The sequence below is a fragment of the Taeniopygia guttata genome, chromosome 1A (genome assembly GCF_048771995.1).
Source record: "Taeniopygia guttata chromosome 1A, bTaeGut7.mat, whole genome shotgun sequence".
NCBI classification, from domain to species: domain Eukaryota; kingdom Metazoa; phylum Chordata; class Aves; order Passeriformes; family Estrildidae; genus Taeniopygia; species Taeniopygia guttata.
Window position 1 is genome coordinate 29756099 of NC_133025.1, and position 22672 is coordinate 29778770.

The 22672-nt window shown below is 42.5% G+C and overlaps 1 protein-coding gene across 4 annotated transcripts in view; it reads right to left on the reverse strand.

Annotated features, from left to right (window-relative positions):
- Window positions 1–6207, reverse strand: part of SCAF11 (SR-related CTD associated factor 11) — a 48436-nt gene extending 42229 nt beyond the window's left edge. Inside the window, exon 1 of one of the 4 annotated variants that reach the window (XM_030263781.4) lies at window positions 5960–6200. The gene's annotated coding sequence lies outside the window, so the exon portion shown is untranslated. Of the gene's footprint in view, window positions 1–5245; window positions 5487–5959 lie in introns of those variants that run through there. The other 3 variants (XM_012568983.5, XM_041711624.2, XM_041711621.2) reach the window with 3 other exon arrangements.
- Window positions 6208–22672: the final 16465 nt, after the last annotated feature.

Genomic DNA, 22672 nt, shown 5'->3' on the forward strand with positions numbered 1-22672 from the left:
GCAGGCCAACTAAGACCACATGCCTACCTTCAGATTCTACCTTAACATGCAGATTTTTCACATCAGTTCAACTCATTTTCACATAAGTGCCTCCATCTCTCCTGCAGCATAGCAAGAAAAGCACAAGTTTTCATTGCTCCAGTTTTGGCCTGTGTTGCTGTCTAAAGATACGGACAGAGATGAAGACTTCTATCAGACACTGATCATATGGAATTTCACATTCTTTATAACTAATAAAAGCCAGGTAGCAAGCCAGAGACAACAAGGGTTAACTCAATTGATATTTCCAGACAATTTTGTACTAGCTTGAAAAAGTTTCAAACACCACTAAATGCATCAACTTAGGTTTACTCATAAATAGTATCTGCAAAGGCAGATCATGGTTGAGCAGTATTTTCACCCCTAACCATTGCATTTTAATGTGAGTTCACCAATCCTTAAACTAAAAAATGCATTAAGAGATACATTATTAGTGTCTTTGAGAAAACGTGATCAGATACTGCAATTTACCACACTATCAGACTTCAGGCTTTAGAAAACAGCTACTGGAAAACATTTCTACTTCCCAATTCTCTCTACATATTATTTTATACACACACACACAAATATATATATATATATATGTGCACACGCAAAATCTGAAAATCTTAGAAAATCAAGAAGTACCACTAATCACAGAACCATAAAATTAAAATACTACTTTTCCATTTTTGCTATGACAGAGTATTTCTGAGTTCAAATTCCAATTCTGTGTTCTTACGGAGGAAAAAAAAGAACAATACTACTGTTTCATCAAAATACATTTTGTGACATAGCATAGCTTGCCAATAAAAACTAATTAGGTGAAAATACTCAGCACAACATATACAAATATATGACATAGATGTACAATGCCTACACAGGTGTGTGTGCGTGTGTGTATTTGTTTCCTGAATAAATTACATGCAATATTTTGATTGTCCTTTGTGAAGTCAGTTAACAATTTCCCAAGTTTAGAAGTGACAGCTTCCACATTTAGTAATATTGGATTTGTTTCTCCAACTGCAAGTCTTTAGGAAACTTGATGCACTGCAATAAAAGGACATAGGAAAGTTAAAACTTTTAAGAAGAGGCAGCTTCCTCTTTTTTTTTAGTGCTTTGATTTGACACTGGCTAAATGTCAAGCACCCACACAAAAATATACACTCATTCTCTTCTACTACAGTTGGGAAGAGGAAGGGGAAAGAAAAACTGAAGAGCTCATGGGTTGAGATAAGGATTAGGGGAAAACAGTAAAGGACAAAATAAGCTCAAACATTATAAAGAAAATTTATTAACAGAAATAAAAGAGGATAATGAGAACTAAGATAAACCTTTAGAGCATCTTTTTCCTCCCTCCAGCTTCCCACCAACAGCACAGAGACAAAACATGGGAGTCTTTAGTCAGTTTGTTATTTTAAAAAAAAAATCTTCAGTTTGATTAGGGAAAAGAGTTGGGTTTTTTTCTACTGTGCCATGGAGTCCTCCTCACACAGGACAGTTCTCTGTGAACTTTTCTAGCGTGGTTTTAATTTTCATGAGTAGTAGTCCTGCCTGACCTCCTGCAATGTGAGTTCCTCCCACAGGCAAATAGTTTTCCCACAACTATTTTTCATGGGTCATTAGTACATGGTGGGTAATCCTTTGAGGATGAGCTGCTCTACTTTGGAAGCAAGGGTCCTTTCTCTATCTCTGGAAGCAAAGGTCTTCTCTCTCTGTTCAAGTTTCCCACTAGATTACAACTTTTCAGTATCTACTTGCTCCAGCATGAGCACCTTTTCCCATGGGCTGCAAGTGGACCTCTACATCCCTCCATGCACTTAATGAATTACAGGGAAACAGTTTGTTGTATTATAGTCCTCACCACGGCTTGTAGAAAAATCTAAGCTCCGATGTCCAGAGCACCTCCTCCTCCCACTCTCTCCTTTCACAGATCTTAGTGTCTCCATTGTCTCCTCACATGTCTTCACCTTTTCCTTTTCTCTAACTTGGGAGAGAACTGTTATTTGTAGGTTCGTCTGCTCTCAAGTTCTATCAATTGAAAAATTCTTATAGGGTTTTGTAGTGCTGAAAGGTTGATCCCATCTGGGCTCTGCATCAGGGAATTGCTCATCGTGCTCCTCACTGTCGGCTGTGTGGTCCCCTCCAGCACTGGCCACTGGCTCCATTCAGTGCCTCTTTTCATGCGTGGCACCAAAAAGAAGCTGCTGCCGCTGCCCCTGCCCTTCTGCCCGCAGCATGGCTGGTTAAAAGCAGCCAAGCAAGCACAGTTCAATGCAGACCATGCTGAGATAGCCTGGCTGCGTGGTCCCGGCCACTTGTGGTGCCGGGATGGCCCCCAGCGGCATGGCCCCAGTGGCTGCCTTGCATGGCTTTTCCTTTTCTTAAATATGTCATCACAGAAGCGTTACCAACTTCTCTAATTGGGCCAGCCAATATGTCCATCAGAGACTCCAGGGATTGGCTCTGGTGGACACAGTAGAAGTTTCAAGGAACTTCTCTCTCAGAAGCAGCCTCTGTGGCTTCCTCTGCCCCCATTAAAAGTCAGGCTGCATTAAACTAACATGGTTGGTTGGTTTTTTTAAAGCTCCCAACAGAGAAAAACAACTTGTTCGATGTGGTGTGGTGCACTTTCAGATTATGCACATTCAACCCTTGAGAGCCCCTCCAAGGCATCACCTTCATCATTCCTTTGGTGCTTCACCAGAGCCAGATGCAGAAGTGACAAACCTCTCAAACGGAGCTGTTTGAGATGGCAGAGCTGCAGCTTTAGCAAACAGAAAGGTAGAGGTACGTTCACCACCTATCTTCCAGCCAGAGCCCTCCCTTTGCTACTTCATGACTACAGCGATGTTGCTGAACAAGAGAATCAATTGGTTCAGGGTATCAAAATTAAGCAACTTTCTTGCAAATTGTGTCCATATCCTCACCAGCTGCGTGAAAAGAGAATAAACTCGCAGGGAAGATACAATATCACTGCACACAGACCGTCTCCAATCAACCTCACTGCCTTTCAGGGCAAGGTGGACTAGTAACACACAGATGAAACAAATGTGTCTACACTGCTGAAAAGCGATGAGCAAGCCCTTGTTTTGAAGCGCTCATAAGCACGCACATTTAGAGATCTCTGGCACTCATAGAGTACAGAGGATGCTTAACACTGCATCACCAACCTGTAATATTAAAAAAAAAGGCAGAAAAACTGGACAATGTCAAGATTTATAAATATACTCCAGCCTTAAAGGGTTTAGCAGATTAATCAAAACCATTTAAAAATTCATCCAGAAAAACCTATAACAATGCTTGATAGCACGGAATAGTCAGTTTAGCCATATTGAGGAATTATTTCGCATGTTTTTATAGGTATTAACTGGAAAGACAATTTTTGTCCCTCACCTTAGACTGTTGGCAAAGAAAATCTGAACAGTGGACTGACAGAAAGCCAGGCTTCAAGAATTTTGCTGTAGGTATGGCAAGTCAGCCCTTCAAACTTTTACCAGCAGTGTTTTTTTTTCACTCCTACTAATATACAGTATATTTAAATACAACATTATTTGAAAGACAAATTACCCTTTAATTACTATATAAAGCAAACTTAAGTCATTTAAAATTTTTGCACAGGCTTTTTTAGTACTCAGGACAGCGGAAGACTGAGAAGATTCTGCAAAGAAACCCTGTAACAGGATAAAACCAAAAATGCAATAGATGTATGTAACCTGAGAAGAACAATCATGTACGATGAGCAGAACAGTCTGCAAGTTTTATAAACCGGGGGGCTAGAAGCCATACAACAACTGCATCAAACAAGCCAGCTGAGAGCACAGAGAAACTCTTCATCATCTAGATGGTTCCAAGGCAATAGCCGACTAACTGGAGAATAAGATAAACTTACAACTGCCCATTGGGTCAAACTCAACAATCTTCACATACACAACAAACTCAACCTTCACACGTGATGGAGAACCATAAAATCATGGCCAAAACACTCACCATACACCATGCAACTTTGGAAAGTTGTTTCCAAAAGCAACCCAAATATGAGGTAAAAACAAGTCAACCCAGGATTACTGCTATTCAAGGTCAGAAAAAACATTCTCTTCCATGACCCTTTGGAAGACAGAGATTTCCTCACACAGACACAAAGCTGTTGCTTGCTCTGCTCATTCCAACACAGACTTTAAGGTCAGTGAAACACGAAAAAAAAAAAAAAGGGTAAATCTTTTTTGGTGTAATTTGTCACTCTGAAAGTTGACACATCAGCAAATGTAAGCTGCTGAAAAGAAAGCTTAAAAAGATGCAATATTCTGACTAAAAGCCTAAACAGCCTCCCCACCTCCAATATGTCTTATCTCAGGAAATCACAAAATCAAACACTGTATTCCTAGAAATGTTAAAGGAAACACTTGAAAAAGTACTTGGGATCATTTCCAAGCATTTTCCATGCCACTGAAGAGGATGCTATCCATATTCTTTTAATAGTGTGAGTTTCTAAATACAGTTTTTCCAGTTAAAAAAGAAGAGACATGGATTATCACATATAATCAACCAAATAACAGCAAATTTTTGTCACTCTGTCACTTCATTTAAGAAGCCTACTACTCATTTCTGCTAAGAGCAAATGAAGTCATGACAAAATGACTCTCCCATGTGTAAGAGTCTGAGTAAAATTTAAGTCAGATTATACTTAAAACTATGATCCTCTGCAAAGAAAATAAAAAGCCCCCAACACATCAGTGATGCACAAACTTAAGACTGAACACTGCTAGATTTCCCTTTAAGGTTACTGAAGCTTTAAGATTCCAAACTTAAAATAGCTGTTCAATAATCACGGACATTCCAATCCATCACATAATAATTACTTAGATGGGCACAGCCTTAACTGTCTCTTGACATTTAAAATAAATTACACTTTGCCAACAGCACCTAGTTACTGATACTAAACACACGGTGACTACCCGGTCTTTCTCTGTTATCTCGTTCTCCCTAAGAATTTAAAATTAATTAGTAGTCTAAGAGCAAAACATCGTGAGAGGGCGGGGACAATTTCTAGTCCTAACAACACTGCTTTGTTTTGAAGTTATAAATGGTGGAGTGGAGACGGACTATCAAAGATGAATTACATTTTGCGCTCAGGCTAATAATATTCTTTAATGCTCACCAAAGGGAAAAAAAAAAAGAAACTAGGACACCATGTACTATAAACCACAAGAACTGGAGATTATCTCACTGGTTCGGTAAATTGCTTCCAGGCTCCAGCGCTCCCTCTGCGCAACTTTGCCGATGTCTAAGTCACGGTCCCACAGCAGCACAAAAGCAGAGCTAGGCTTTGAGCTGAGCCTCTCCGAGCAACTTCCTCCACAACTCTAAGGTCCCAGAGCCGCCGGTGCTCACAGCTCCCGGCGCCCGGTCGTGCGCCCACCCCACCGGGAGCAGAGGGACGGCGGCGCTCCGCGGGCCGGATCTTTGTTCAGCCCCGCTCACGGGTCAGCGGGCAGGGCTGCTGCTCCTCCCGGTGCGGCTCCTCAGAAGCTTTCGGCACGGAAGGGGCCGGCGGATGGCCCCGGCCGTCCCGCTTTGTTTCGCCTCTCGCCCCAGGGGGGCCGGCGGGCACGGGAGCCGGACCCGAGAGTCAGCGCCGGGCCGGGCCGGGCTCCGGTCGGCGCCACGACGCGGGCGGCGAGGACGGGAGGGGAGGGGTGGGGGGAAACGCGGCCGGAGCCGGCAGCGAACTCCGCCCCGGCCCGACGGAGCGGCGGGAGCGCCCCAGCTCGGCGGGCTCCGCGCGGGGGGAAGGCCCCGGCCGAAGCGGGGCTGCAACGCCTCCCGCCCGCCCTCCCCTGCCGCCCGCCAGCGCCCGGCCCCGGCCCGCGGCCCCGCGCACTTCCCTTCGCCGCGCGGAAATTCCCGAGGGAGGCGGCGGGCCCCGACCGCCGGCGCTCACCTGGCGCCGCGACGCTCCCGGCGCGGTCTCTGCCCGCGGGCGGCGGCGGGTCCGGCTGCCGGCGCCCCCTGCGCCGCCTCGGGGCTGCCGGGGCTCGCGGGGCCCCGCGCGCTCAGCGCCCGCCGCGCCGCCACATGTCCGCGCGCGGCCGGGCGAGCGTGGCGGCAGCGCCGGCGGGGGCCGGGCGGGGGCGCTGCTCCGCTCCGGCAGAGGCGGCGCCCTGGCGGCAGGAGAGACGCCTCCGGATCGGCCCGCGCCGCCCCCACGGAGCATTATGGGATAGGTCCTCCAGCACCGCCTGGCGGGAGGGTGGGAGCGGGAGGGCACGTGACCCGCGGCCCCGCCCCGCCCGCGCGCCAATGGGGGGCGGGGCTGAGGCGGGGGGGGGGGGGCCGCGCGCCGCGGGCGGGGGCGCCCTCTGGTGGCGGCTCGGCAGCCCGGCACGGCCGAGGCACGGTGCGCCGAGGGTGACGTCATCTTCGAGTGCCACATCTTTTTTTATTTAATTTATTTTACTGGCAGTAGAAATAGTAGCATTTTAATACAGTTGGGCACACTGGACGAAGCCCTGTGACCACAAGTGTGACGGGGCAGCGTGGCTCCGGCCCTGCAGGGAGCAGTTCCTCGCGGGCTCGGCAGTGGTTCGTGCTGGCTGCGGCCTGCGGGCGCACAGACACAGTGGCGTCTAATCCTTGTACATTTCCCTAGCCAGGCATTTTAAACGCAGTTTGCCGCGGTGCCGCAAGTCCTGATTATGGCAAGCAGGAAAGCAGTTCAGTGCAGCTGCCGCTTCCGTGCGCCGGCCCCGTTACACCGCACCACAGCACCGCCAGGCTCTGCGTCTGCAGCGGAGCTCGGGCTCGGAGGCAGCGCAGAGCTGGGGAGCGCCCTGCTCAGCCCTCAGCTGAACCCCCGGGGCAACGCACCTGCCACAGCAACGAGCGACAGGAAGGGGAAGCAGCTCCCCCAAATACCCAGGCCTGGTTGAGTGTCTCCTTGTGTTCAGAATGAAGTCACAGCCTGAACAAAGTAAAATGTGTCAGCGTCAGTGTATTAAGAATTGTGATGCCTTATTAGTTGTCATGGTTATTGAGAGAGTATTAATTTAGGATCATCTTGGAGGAACTTTAAGTAAGAGCAAGCTGTGGGACAGAATGTAAGAAGAGTGACAGGAAGGAAGGAAAAGACTGTTCAGTGGAAGGCTGCAGGGAAATGTTGTAAGAAGTAAAACTACTCCCATAGTTTGGAAAACACAGATTTAGGAATGGAGATTAAATATTTAAGGTAAGTCTGACTTTAAAGTGATTAAGGTTAATAAATTCCTCAAATTCTTCAATGGGATTATATAAATAACGGAATAGGGTGTTAAGAAAATTGGCATTAAAGAAAGCTTTATAAACACAAGTGCTGTGTTTTGACTACACTGAGATCTTGAATGACCCTAGAACTAGACATTGAAGCAATTAGGAAGGGAGAACCACACGAGCAAACCAGCAGTGTGTTTGCCTAGCTAATCACAGGGGTCAAGTTTTGTTGCAAGCAGAGAATACTATACACAGCAAATGTGTGCTACTCTTTTTTACTGTTGAATATTTTAATTAAAATGTTTACTAAGTCACTTGGAGCTCACATGCAGAGAGAGGTTGGAATTCACTGTTTCTGCCTCGAGTCATGAAGATGTTGCTGTCACCCACTCATGCTGCACAGATCATATTGCACAGAAGAGCCAGGCAAGCTGACGAGAAATATCTGTGTGAGAGAGGAATGCAGAGAGAAACACTCATCACCTCTGATGTGCTGTGTGTACTTTCATTTGATCCTCTGACTGTCTGTCTCACATCCATCCCAGCATTGACCTTTATGGCTACTCATACAACTTCATTTGTAGTAAAAGTCAAGTGGCTCTGGCCCTCTCTCACTCACCTTTTGAGATGGATGTGTTCTGTACACTGTTTATGATGGGGGGGAGAGGGGTGACAGACATCTGTGACTTCCCACCGGTCAGTTCTGGTAAATATGTCTTTAGTTTTCCTGTGTGTACGTGAAGTTCCAGCCTGCAGAGGTTTTCAATCCAATCAGGTCTGAAGGACAGTCCTGTCCAGTTGGAAGTCTGCTCCCAGAACCAGTCTGTCAAGGATGAGCAGCTGGTCAGACCTGCCAAAGGTGAACCTGAGATGTCGCTCCTTCTGTGAGCTCTGTGCCTACTGAAAGGGGGAGCAAGGAGCTTAGGTTTTGTACAGCGATTTAGAAAAAGAGGGTCATGAGCTCTGATTTTCTCCTAATCTCAGCAAACCCTGTGATACAGGCACTTTCATAAATGTATTATTGGTCATTCATGCAACCATTAGTATTTTTCTCAAAAGTCAAGACAGGAGGAGGATTTGACCTGAAAGGATAGCTGAAATATCATTAGGAATTGAGATGAAGATGGCAGGAAAAGAAGCATTAGCTGGGGCAAAGTTGATAGGAATGGATACAGAAATTGGATTAGTGGATGAGTTGTCAGGACCAGCCAGTTCTGCTGAAAGGAAGAATCTCAAATTCAAAATCTAAAGATCTGGGAGCCAATCTTGTGATTTTTGACATTTGTTGATAATTTTGTTTTCATGCTTTACAGCGGTAAAAACATGATGTCTTTAGTCTGTTTTAATGTGTTCTAAAATCTTCAGCTTCTTCAAGTGACTGATGGCAAAGGCTATCCTTAGTCGAGGGGGACACCACACCAATAAATCCTTTGCAGGTGAAGGGTAGGACTAGTAGAGGCAGTTAGCTAGGTAGGTATAAGTAGGGCTGTTTCTTCATTTTGCAGCTAGATCCAGAATGTTCTGCTGAAAGACCATGAGTAAACCTCAGGCTGCAGGAGACGTAATTTTTAGCGGTACTTTGGAGGCTGTTTGTGTGTGCCCTGTGTTTTGTTTGGGAGATTTACTCTGCCCACATTTTCAGAGTCTCCCAGTGTCTGTAAGGGCTGGAAACTTTCCTTGAAGCGGAGCCTCTGACCAATTTATGTTTCTCTCAGGATGCCAGCATGATGTGGAAGCACAAGCAAAGCCATATTCATGGCACAGCTCTGAGTACAATCAGAAGCCAGATGTGCCAGAGAAAAACTGGAACACATGCAGGGAGAACAGTGTGAGTGAGGATATGATCATTTGGAGAGGGGAGCAACAGGGAGTGTGATACTAGAAAGAAGAGAGGTATTAGGGTGAGGGAGAGGGGGAGATAATGGCAGAACTGACGGAGAGATTTTGATCACAATATGGTAGAGCAAAAAAGGGGAGGTGATGCTTGATGAAAGTAGGGATGAGTCAAGCATGGGACATCTGGAGGACAAAATGGTAGTTATCCATGAGAGCAAAAGCTAGAATTGTCATAAAGCACAGAGGGGATGATGGAGACAACTGCATATTTTGTTGTGAATTTAAATTTTTAACTTGGAAGTATTCTGTGCCATCCTACGCCATTTGCCATTAACAAAACATTGCAATGAAGGCACAGGTAAGTGACTTTATTGTTATTATTACTTTTTCAGTGGTAATGAGCCTGAAATATATTTCTGGTGTCTTGAAGCTGCGAGTACTACATTGTCTCTGGAAGAGAGGAGGTGAAAAACTTTGGAGTAGTGGATTTTTCTTCCTGCTGTGACACTGTTGATACTTATCAGTTAAACCACTGAAATATGCTATACCCAGGTAACAGAAGAACTATTGATAATATAATACTTTTGCTGTTCAATTTCAGATGCTCATTTAAGTAATAAATGATTCATTTATTTGGCTCTTGGATTTTGAGCTTTTGAAGAATGTAAATATATGCAAATGGCAAAAAAAAAGGTGGACTCAGAATTTATTCAGAGCTCATTCACCTCTGTGCCCCATGCAGGGTCAGTCATATATCTGATGCTCAGACTGCACTCAATCTATTCTTCAAGATCTCTGATGGTGGACTCTCCTTCCAAAGTCTCCTTCCTCAAGCAGGCCATTTCTCTAGTTTAAAATTTATGCTTTTGAAAAGCTGTACTGATTTCTATGTATCGATGATCCTTCCTACTGCATCAGAAGCCCATTCATTTATCCCTGTCCACCATAAGCACTCGTAGCAGATTGTCCCCTTTCTCTTTGAAACAGATTTTTACTTGATTTTACCATTTTTAATTCCTTTTCAATCTCTTCTATGTTAAACAACATTGAAAGGTCTATTAAAATCAAATATATGGTAAGTTCTTTGTCTGCCCTATCCAAGGGGCTTGATATTTTGCTCTAAAAGGAAATCACAGTGATTTGGCAGCAGTTGTTCTTGAAAAATTAGTGTTGGACATTGTCTTCTGCATAATTTTGAAGTAAGTAAAAATTATTAGCTTGATAATTTTTTCAGGGTGGTTTTTTTGGGGCTGTCTCTCCCTCTTTCCAGCAATAAATTTTTGTTATTGCTTTAAATTTGAAATTCAACTTAGTCTTATGTTCATATATTATGCAAAAAAACCCAATTAACTGAAAATAAACTAAGTGGATTAGCTCATTGTTCCAATATTGTGGTGTTCTGAAGTCTCTGTCTTTGGTACTGTCTTAATTTTGAAATTCTGCTATATATTTATCTATCTACATATATAATCTCCAGGTAATAGATTGTATGTTTTCTTTGTCAAGATGCCTCAGATACTTGGCTACACAGAGAATATTATTTCAGTGATAGAGCTTTTAATTTTTTTCTTGTTTTAAAAACTTGGATTGAGAGACTAGTTTTTTTATTTACATGCAGTATGTCTTTGCTTGCAAGTTTCATTGTTTAGAAATACATGTGGAGTGGGATGAGTTAATGCAGACTTGTGAGGAATTTCAAACTTCTTTCTCGCCAAACGGAATATAGAAATATGGTCTAACACCTAAAAAAAAAATCTTTTTTAAGAGTATTGTCACATCTGTAGTGTATATAGTCACAGTATAGACAACTGTTCTGTTTCCTTCTTTGTTCTATTTGTTTTAATAAATCACAGAATCACAGAATATTCTGAGTTGGAAGAGATCCACAAGTATCATCAAAGTCCAAGTCCTGGCCCTACACAGGACAAACCCAAGAGTCACAAATGCTAGCTGCCATGTTGGAAACAAAGTTATCAAGCCTCTCCTTTGGATTTTTGGTTGGTTGCTTGGTTGGGTTGTTTTTGGTGGGTTTTTTTGGTCTTCTAATTTATTCAAAGATACTGGTCAGTTGCTAGTGGTTCTACTACATACGTTAGAACCAGCCACATTTGTCATTTAGTGAAGTATATACAATTGTCCCTGATGGCCTAATCTTTGGCAAAACTGAGTTTCAAAAGATGGATGGGATTAGCTCAGATAAAATTTGACAGCACACATTTCAGATTGACAGTATTTCTATGTTCAGTATCCACACGTCAGTTCCTAGGAGTTTCCTGTTCAAAGAAAGTATGTTCTAGTTCTGAAGCTGAAGATCTTGGACAAAACCTTGGGATATCAGACTTTCTCAGTTCTTTGTGGGTAGCAGCAACCCTTTTGTATAGCATCAGAGGAATTTTGTAATGGTCTTGGCTGGAATTTTTCTCTTGTTATGCCAGGTTGTTGGTCACACTTTGACAGTGCTCCATGGAGATAGACTGGAATTCTTTGGAATACATCCGCCTGTAGAAATGAAAGATGCTGTTAACAGCAATATTGAATATCTGGAAGAAGAAAAGGTTTCCTGTTTAGGGCTCTGAGGAAACAGGATGTGAGATAATTAGCCATAATTTATAATATATAGTGATATTGTTTCCTCGGCAAGAAATGGGATGGGTGTTATCCTGTCACCATTCTTTAATTATTCCAAGAGTTCCCAAGAGCATTTTGCATCCTAGTACTGTGCTGTGACCAACCGCACAGTTTTAAGACAAAAAATCCTCAGAGCTTTTAACACTAGTATGTCCATACCTAACAATATCTAACAAAAATGCCACAATGTACTCCTTAGCAAAATTAACCACTATTCTTTTCTTGTTCCAAATTATTTGTTATAATTTGTGGGATGATGACCTGTCTAACAAATTTAGTCCATTGAACATTACATAATGTTTCTCTTCACCACCCTGAACAGGCTTACTGGTTTTACTCAAACTTGGTGTAACAACAGGTAGACATAAATATTGTTTAAGGTGTTGGGTGTAAGTACCACCTTTCATCTTAGAAGAATTGTAGGAGATAGCTAAATAAAAGCAAAGTTAAACTCAAATTAAAGGCACACATGAGCTTGAACTCATTGGATGAAAAGGTTTTGCCCTGGGACTTGCTCCAGAGCAAGAGAAGAGGATGAGAGGGAATTAAGTTAACTGGTATTGTGGTTTAACCCCAGGCAGCAGCCAAGCCCGAGGCAGCTGCACTCCATAGATGGAGGAACTGCTTTTTATTGTGTCCCAACACTCACAGACATCAACAAACTTAGAAAACAGTGTTCCTTCCCTATATTTTTGTTTGTTTGTTCACCTCAAGGGATGAAAACATCTATCAAGAGTTTATGCAATCTGAACCATACTGGAGAACATCATAATGCTGCAATCTAATAGCCTTGTTTCATGTGAATCAATATTTTTGTACTCACACGAATATCTAAACGATTTTATTTTTTAAACAGATGCAAAATGTTCATTACTTGATTTTTTTACATGACAGATATGGACAGATTGATTTTCCTGAAATTCCTTATTTAACTTTGAGAGATTAAAAACATTCTTTGGCCTTTTCTGGTTCTAGTATAGAAGGGCTCCTTATATTTAATTTAAATGTTGCATCTTTAGCACAGATTTACTTTCTCTAAAGTATTGATTAGCTACTACAGTTCCAAGGTGCTTTGAAATCTTCATCTTCCTTAGTTGTCCAGCATGTTGAGTCCTGCAGTGTCCTTTGCCCTTCCTTGAGATTTTGAATACACCAGACTTCTCAAAGTTTCCTGCACTTGCCACTCCTCCTGTTGAGGAAATCTGTATCCATGACTTTGTGGTTTAGCAGTGACAGTAGCAGGATGAACAGGAGGCCCTGAAATCCAACCTACCATGCCATCAAGTTGTGATACAAGAGAAGTTAAAGAACATGATGCAGAACAGTGTCTCCAGAAAAATATCTGTCTTTTCATACCAAGAGACATTACTTTCCCCTCCTGCCTAATCTGTCCCTTTCCCAAAGGTTTACATTTTGGAAAAAATCAACTACACACAATACACATAAATCACAAACTGATGATTCTTTACAATAATCTGCCATGCAGTTTGAAACATTGTTTCTGCTCTCTGTTGTGAAGTGGTAACCATGAGCAAAATAGAAAAGCAGATAACCAGAGATGGAAATATCTTCTTTGATTGCTCCACATGAGTCAGTCAAGCTTGTCACAAAGTACCCAGAAAGGACAGAATATAGCCCATGTTCACTTTTGGCATGTTTTGGTGAGTCAGTGATGAGAAAAAATGATTTTACTTAATTGTTTTGATTTTGAGATAGTTAATTTCGTCTTTTTCAGCAAGTCTGAGTCAGCCAAGTTGATTCCCTGTGATGATTGTATGGCTCTTCTTCACAGAAGGCAGAAAACAAAAATGTAATTAATTTCTCGCAGGTGGAAAAAGGAATTCCTCTGAGGCAGCAGCTCTCAGGGGCTGGGAAGCTTCTTAGAAGACTTTTAGGCCATTTTTTCTATTGACTACTTTTAGAGTTGTGTGTGTTTCTTTAAATGCATTCAGAAAATGTCACGTCCTAAGCATAGTAGGCAATGATCCAAGTGACTAAAATAAGAACAAAACTTCACCATAACTTTTAAAAAATTTATTTCAGGCTTCAGATTATTTGCTATATAGCTCATATGAATTACATCAGTTGCCAACACTACCACCATCAGCTTTTCCAAACAATCATTTAGTTTTGTATTGTTATCAAATACTTTATCTTGACAGCGTAATTAGTAATTTACTGCACCCAAAGTGGGCTATGTTATTACAGTCCCTAGACAGTAATCCCCAGCTGATCAAGCAGTGAAGTCAGCCGAGAGGTTGCTAGCTAATGGTCCAATGCAAACTGAAATGCTGTTTGCTATCTAATAAACACATTTGTTCATAGCACACTTGCTAATAAGGGCACCACTAAAAAGAACATCCCGTAATCATGGATAATACCACTGGAGTATTTTTAGTGCATACTAAACAATCTTTTTACTCAAAAGAAGAACTAAGGATCTACTCTACTAAAAGTATACCCCACTTAATACACTCTGAGAACAGTATGTTCAAAATCGTGTTGAAATTAATTATTTCTGACATTTACCCCAAAATAACATTTTAACAAGCCTGTGCTTGTCTGCAGCTGTTCAGGATGACATTATGGAAGAAGGCAGCTAGGTGGAGGAGTTGTTAATGTTATGGTGCTCATATTCATGCAGCCACCATCAAGGCTGGACTAGAGGAGGTGTTAATTTTATGCTCGTGTTGAATTGCTGAGATTACCAACAGGTTATAAAATTAAGGAGAAATATGATTATTTCTTAGGTCCATCAGCCCATGCTCTGGGGTTTTTCTAGGCTGTTTTATTTTGTTCTATATTCTTATCACTTAAGCCATGATTTTTTGTAGTGAAGCTTTGTCCATCTGAAATTTGCTTGTCCTTTGTATTTAAAATGCTGAAAGAAAAATTTAGCCGAAACTGTAAGTACTTTCACACCTGTAAATACTAACTAAAAATAGGAAAGTAACCTTCCCAAAAATAATTCTGTGACTTGAGCACCTTCTGATAGCCCCTCTGCTGCAGTCTTTGGCGCCAGAGCTGTGTGGCATACTGCATGCTGTGGGTCCCTATCCTTGCTGATCTCAGCTCTGCATGGCAGAACAGTGAAGTTGCCATGGTATGAACCCATCACCCAAGCAAGGCTCATGGGACACAGAAGAGGAAGAGAAAATAAGAGAAAATTTGGAGTGGTGTGTGAAAGGAAAAGCAATAATCTCTTCAATAGACCCAGCAGATAAAAAGAGGGACTGTGTTGTAACTATCATATAATGTCAGAAATCAGAAGGGATTTGAGCCGTCACACCCAATTAGCCAGCTGTTGAAGGAAAGAATGTCTTAATTGTGTTGCTCCCCTCACACCTTGCTGCTACCATAGACCTATTTAGGTGGAGTGACTGCAGGTAAATGCTGTCATTGCCCACACCACCTTAGTGAGATGTTGTCCTTTGTTGTCTGTGTCTTCTTTTTACATTGGCTATATCCTTGTGATATGTCTACACAGAATGGTTATGTATCCATTTGTTTATCGGACAGAATTCATGGAATTGCAGTGTTCTTGTGGCTGGGAAGGATCTCTAGAGATCATCTGGTCCAAGCTCACCTTGCTCAGGAAGGGCTACTTAAAGCCAGTTGTCCAGGATCATGTCTAGAAGGCTTTTGGATATTCCAGAGATGGAGACCACAGCCTTCATGGGCAATCTGTGCCCTGATATCTAGAGGGAGCCAGGTGTGTTTCAGGTTGTATCTGTTGTAATGGATTCTGTCTCTGGGTGCCATTGAAAAGAGCCTGGCTCCATCCTCTTTACACCTTCCTTGCTGGTGTTTGTACACACTGATGAGATCCCCCTGAGCTTCCTCTTCTCCATGCTGGACAGTTCTAGATCCCTTGGCCTTGCCTCCTATGTGAGGTGTTCCAGTCCCTTCGTCATCTGTGTGGTCCTTAGCTGGACTCTCTCTAATAGCTTATATCACTCTTGCAGTGGGGAGCCCAGAACTGGACACAGCACTCCAAGTGTAGCCTCCCCAGTGAAGGATCACATCCCTCAGCCCTTCAACCTGCTGGCAATACTTCGCCTAACACTTGCCTTCTTTGCAGCTAGGCCACTTTGCTGGCCCATGTGCAACTGGCTGTCCATCAGGACATTCACGGCCTTTTCTACCAAGCTGCTTTTCAGCAAGTGTGCAATAAAAAAAAAAAAAAAAAAAGTTATCAAATAGAATATTTCTATAAATTTCCAAATTTCCAGAAGAGCTAAGTAGAGCCTATTAATGCCATCTTCCCAGGTTAGTGAAAAGGAAGCGTTATAAAGTGTGAATAAAATAGCCACATTTCTGCTGAGGGAGCACATTATATATTTTGTAGCTATTAATAATACTGAACTGTTAAGGGGAGTTAGTAATGGCCTGCTCAATTCAGCATTAAAATTGTGGCTGAGTCTATATGTGATCTGTGGCAAACTTTGTGTTTTCAACTATTGAGGTACACTGCCCACTAACATTCTAAGTACATAGTATAAGAGTATTTATTTTTGCCTGCCAACTTCTTTCCAGCTGCTTTAAAGTCTATAACACAAGTGGTAAAGAGACTTGAAATAAAATTTTGTACCTTTTTAACAAATTTGAGATCCAGCACTGAGACTGCCCCTCTCCAGCAGAGTTCAGCCAGCCCCTCCAGAATGTTAGATGTGTTGAACATTCTCTAGCCCTGCAAACTCAGTGTTCCCTTGATGCCATTTTCCCAATCACTGCATTAAAATATTAGCTCGTGTAGGAGGTTGGTGTTGTGGTGGCCTGGAGAGCACTGCTGGCCATGAAGGCAATTATTCTGCCTCCCCCGCTTTCCAAGATATTTCCAGAATAGGTAGGGAACCATTCCAAGATTCCAAGGCTGAGATGAAATTACCAGATGAATTACCAGATGACAGCTGCTGGCTTCTGGATGCTTTTTTTTTCTTTTTTTTTTTTTTCTTTTTTCTTTTTTTTTTTTTTTTTTTTTGTGGTGGTGGTAGTGATGGACAGCCTTGTGCCACTGTTCAAAGGCATGCAGCAAGCTCTCTGGAGAGGCTGTTAGGCTGTTCATGAGGTGGCCGTGGGGCAAGCTGCATCCCTGGACTTGCATGTGGCAACAAGAAAACTGTCAGCCAGCTTGTACATACCCCCCTCCACCCTTTCTTCCCCCCAGCTCCTGGGAGCACTTCCTGTGGCAGTAGTTTCTGGAGATTTCTGTGCTACTTTTTTGTAAAACAGATTTCTACGTTTTAGAGGGAAAATGTGGATTTTAATTTGATTCTGAACTAATAATTCTTGAAAATTTTAAATGGAAACAAAACCTGCATATGCTAGCTACAATTGTCCTTATTTTCTCAAACTCCAGTTACCTAGATAACTGTGGGAAACTATGCAAAGTCCTTTTTGACTAGGGCCTCCTCCGCAACTGAGCATCAGGATGAGCAGTTCTCTCTCCCCATCAGAGAACCGTCCTGGGGCAGCTCCTGTAAAGCAGGCAGCTGTTGTATGCCTGCAGCCGCAGAAGATGCCCGTAAACACAACCAGCCACATGGTGGAGCTGAGTTTGAGGAGACAGAGGTCAAAGCATCCCAGGAGATGCTCCTTCTGGCCTGGGAGGAGAGGTGCCTCCTCCCAGAGTGCTGGCAGGTTTCCTGTTTGTTGTCTTCCAGACATAAATGATAAGTAGGCTTTCAAAGAGAAAGCAAACACACAGAGAAAAAACAGTTGTCAACAGGGAAGAGGTTTAGCACACCCTTCATCAAAGCTAAATAGAGAGATTGAGTGCCAGTGGGCACAGGACCTCGGCTAAACACCTAACTGCTGCAATGGAAACATACAATTAGGAGAAAATTTAATTTTCTGGATGTTGAATATCATGACTGATTTCCACCAAGAAACTGTATTTCATCAGGATCTAAAGCACAGCCAATACCTTGGAATAAGGCTGCAGTTGTTTCTATGGACACTGCTGCTACTGAGAGGTTTAACTGAGGAGTAGCATCCTGCATTTCTAGGGAAAAAAAAAAAAGAGGTTTACTGCAGCAACTCCTTTCAGACAACTTTTCTGTTAACTGTGATGAAATCAGTTCTAAGTTAATTGTCATGTTAAGTATCAGTTAACCACACCATTTGAAGGAGATACAGCGTTTCTCTCTCCTAATGGAGATTCCCAGCAGCCAGGCAGAAGAAGCTGTAGGTGGCACCATGGCATTCTGCGGGAGGGCAGTCTGGTGCTGGACTGATAACTCTGACTCATAACTGAGCTAGTGAATAAAAACACAGACTCAGTGGAGACACCACTTTTATGTCACATTGCAATCTCCCTCCCTACAGCAGCCCGTCTGGCTTCTATACATTACCCGTCCCTGGCTTTCCGTGCCGGATAACCACTTATTCACCCTCTTCCTTCCACCCATCACAAACACTTCATTGTACAGCCCTCATACCACTTGGTTTTGCTGGAGCTTTATTCTGGTTATCCTTCTTTAGAGAGGGCTAAAATCTGTGATTGAGCATAATGACTCAGGGAAAGGGACAACTAAAGATATTTGTTCCTATTAAGTGGCAATGCTAAACCTTCACAGGATCACATTTTATATGACCGGAGTTATATATTTAGCAATATTGCAGTACTGTAACTGAGGATGTGCATCATTTCCTGGGATTGTCAAATCTTTGATGGAACTCTTGGAATGCAATGAATAATATCATTACAATACTGTACTTTCTTAAATATAGTGGGCATAATTAACGTCCCACCCACAGAGGTCAGATCCATCTGACTCACTATTGTTAAGAGACTTCCATTTATTTTAACAATGATTTGTTTAGAATATGAAGTCAGTGGATTTCTTGCCTTTGTAGAAGGTGTCATTTTACTATGTCAGGGACAATGTGGAGTGCTGGAGTAAAACTATAAATAGAGTACAGTTACTATTGGATCTGGTTGTCACTTAACAAAAGTTAAATCTGCTTCGATTAAATCAACGAAATAATTATTTGAATCAGTGTATTATCTGGTCTAGTATATTTAGAATGGGTCTATACCTTTAAAGGTAGGATTGCTAAACCAATAACAGTGTATGAAACAATAACACCTTAAAAATTCAGGTTTCTCAGGTATTTTGCTTACTCCTTTAATCACAGTGAACTAGTTCAAAGAAAAAAATTATATTTCTCATTTTTACATCAGTTTTACCATCTAGAACTTTTGCAGAAGCACAGAATTAGTACACTGTATTTGTATCAAGCATTGCATTGGGACTTTTAAGAGGATCCTATCAGGGGAAAAAGAGTTTAAACTATTATTACCAAAACCAGCAGAATAATTATTAATGAAAGTCATTGGCAAAAGGCAATCTCTATATTTTAGCTGATTAGTCTATGGATTTGATAACTATCTGTGTAAAATTAGTTTCATGGGTTTGCTGATATGACCACTTAATTCAGATATTCAGATGTATTTCAGTTTGTAAATCCAGGGCAAGCCTGGTGCTTGTGTTTATTATTAGGAGCCTAAATAACTTTGTGGAGTCAGAGGTCCTGCTAATGGAAACACATTAATGTGTACCTTACTCCATTACTGTGAACAGTCTAGTTGTCAAGCTTAGAAAGAAAAACAGTGAAAACCAAAACTTCTTTTTTGCTCTTAAAATAAGGAAAGAGGGCTAAATTTTTCCATCCAGCAATACAGAAGATAACAGCAGGTGAGTGGCTTTCCACTTAGAAGCTCATGCTCCTGCAGATGCTTTTGCAGAGTGACCTACCCAAGGTGCAGGGATGGACAGGACAGTCAATAGCTGCAATAGGTATATGGGTGGGCAGCCCTCTTTCTCAGTGAAAGAACCACAAAGTGGCAAAAAAAGCAGTAATTCAAGGCAATTAATCTTCTAGCTTTCTTAAGGCAAAGACTGAAATACCACAGAGATGTGACGTCTCTAAAGGAGATGTTCTGTAACACTGCAAACCCAGTCTGCTGCACTGCCCACCACATGCCATCCCCATTGTTTTGCCTGGGGAAGCTTAGGACTGGCAGTTCTTGTCCCCATGGTCACCATGTTCTTGGTGGGCAAAGCATCACCTTACTCCAGACCATATTTACTGACAACTGAATGAGGAGCAGACTTAATCAGGTGGGGTTGCAAGTATATGTTATACTACTTTTCTTTCATGCTTGCCTGAGAGAAACACATCAGCACATATCAACACATGCAGTAGCATGGGGTACTGGTGAATGTGCTGGATAACCAAGGCAGAAGATGTTGTCAACATCTGGCAGTATGAACTGCCAAGATGCAAAGGAGTAGAAGGGACAGTGCTTCAAAGCCACTTCTGAAATCATTGTACAGATCTCTGCAATTTTTCTCCTCAAGCTGAAAGGCAAGAAGGCAGGGTTCAGCACAGCACTGGAATGAGTCTAGATTTCATTAATGATTGATTTTGCGGTCTTGCTTACATAACCCACCTAATCCTGCCTCCTAGATTGGTAAATCACAGCTTGCAGTGCTCTTCCTAGGCATTAACCCAGAGGATCATGATGAAAAGCAAATCTCATTAGCCATCAGCAGTGTAAGACATAGAAAATAGAAAGTATAATGTTGCCACCTCAGTGGAATCAGTTTTATCTTCATTTTTATCAAGTATTATTTCTCAGACACACAAATGCACTGTGCCAGGGGTGTGGTAAATGAGGTAGGAATTGGAGTATAGGATTTTCCATTTTAGAGGAGCCCAGATTTCATGCTGAAGACGTGGGATTAGTGGGTCAGGGGCCATGCTTATTCCAGTGTCCCCAGTTAAGCCCTCAAGTAAGAAGGCAGGATTTACAAAGAAATACTGAACCTTCCAGAATAGCACTCTCACTTACATATCTTGGCCAATAATATCAATGTGAGGCACTTAAAAATATGCTCTTATTTATTGATCTAAGCAGGAGATGAACTCTTGTGACAATTTATTCCCAGTGGGAAGAAAAAGTATCTGAGACATCTGACCTTGTACAGCCTCCCTTGGTACCGGGGAGGTGGAGGTTTGTTTTTCATTCTTTTGTGCAAAAACAAGGACAGTGCTGAAAATATATGGGGCAGGAGGGGAGGGGGAAGCAAGGCTGCCCCTAATTCAGTCGCTTCAGTCACCAAGTTATATGAGTAACTTTGGTCTCGTTTCTTCAGACAGTTGGGCTTTTTTCTTAGAGTAATTTCTGAGATATAAAAATAGGATATTTCTGAGATATATAAATAGGATATAGCCAAACAGGCCCACAGGGAAGAAGGGGAAGGGTGAGCAGAAGAAGCACTAGGGTGGCAGTCATTCACAGGAGTCTTTAATCCTCAGAGAGTCTGAGGAGGGGCGCTAGCTAAATATTGGCTGTCCTCCAACAATCTGCAGCTGGAAAGCTACCCTGCTGGGGAAGGGCTGAACTAGGTGTTCAAAGCAGCCCCTGCAGGCCTCAAAGATGAAGTGAAGTAGGGTCTCCTAGGGACACAGCACCATCTTTCCTAGGCCCTCTTTCACTGAAAGCTCTGATCCAGCCCTGACAAAGCAGGGACATGGGATCATCGCTCCAGACTGCAAATGATGGATGGAAGCAATGCTGTCAGAGCGCACATGACCCATCTCTCTTCGAACAGTTCTGATTAGGAGCCTTGTGTTTTGCAGCAGTAGCAGAACAAACGCAATCAGGAAGGCCATGTGAAATCAATTTTTATTGAATTATGCATTGCATATTTCTATGCTGTACTGAGAAAATAATTCCAAATCCTATAGTACCCAGCTACATTCAGCTGCTTTCCTGAAGGCAAGCATGCAACTCTGGTTTCAATTGCTACTGTAAATATACAATTATTTATAAACTACCTCAGAGGGACCATATGGTCTCCTTTTGAATAAAAATGCACAGACGGAGCTGAAAAAAAATCAGTGAAAGAGAGGCATAGTAAATTGATATGCAGGAAACCATCTGCTTCCATGTGTGAGTGATGTTATAACAAACTGCAGGAGGCACAGTTAAGACAACTGTAGAGAGCTAACTCCTTCTTGATGTTTGCAGATCTGCTGGTCTTCTACCTAGCATCAATTTTGTGTTGTTGTTTGCTCCAGCAATATACCAGGAAAGCTATATTGGCTACCTTTTGCATGCCTGGGACTAATAACCCTCTGTGGTTTCTCTTGCATATGCCTACCCAGTGAACACACCTCAATTTGATTTAAATTGCTCTGATTTTTGCTAAGTCTGTGAAACACACCGGGTATCACTAATCAACTGTACTAAAATTAAAATGTTTTGAGCAAGGTTATTTCTTTAAAAGAGTAAGAAAACTGATGTAGACCTCATTTATTAAAATATTTTCCATAAAGGTCCAAAAGTTACTATGACTTTTCTTGGATGATGTCAGAGTAATGTTTGTGTTAGGTCTCAGTTATTACAAAGGAGCTGTGAAAGCTGTAGAGATCTGGTTTATGTCATTGCTATCATAATGCTGGGATACCATAAGTACAGCTGCCAAACAGGAACATCGTTGATGTCACTTGGGTTACAGTGCAGCAGTGCAAACCCTTAAATGGGTCTCTGGCTCTGCAGGGAATGGGTGGCTCAGTACCAGCACAAGAGCAGTGTCGTTGGCTGTCAGTGTGAGCATGTTGTCCTGTGCTTTGCTCCATTCAGTGTTACAGGAACTAGGCTGCTGGCAGCCCCTTGAAAACACAAGGGCAGTGACTGAAAACTAGGGGGTTGTTATGGAGATAAGAGAATGACAGGCAGGACAGCAGTCCTAGCACTGACCCCATGAATTTGGGAACAGTTCAGTGAGCCTATTTGACACATGCAGTGAGTTACTTTTGCTCTGCCATGGTTTGTGAGCTTATCTAGGGGCCAAGAAGCTGTCTCTGCCCTTCCTGCTCAGCCTCTGAGAGCAGACAGGCGGAGATTGAGGATCACCTCTGTGCAGGAGGA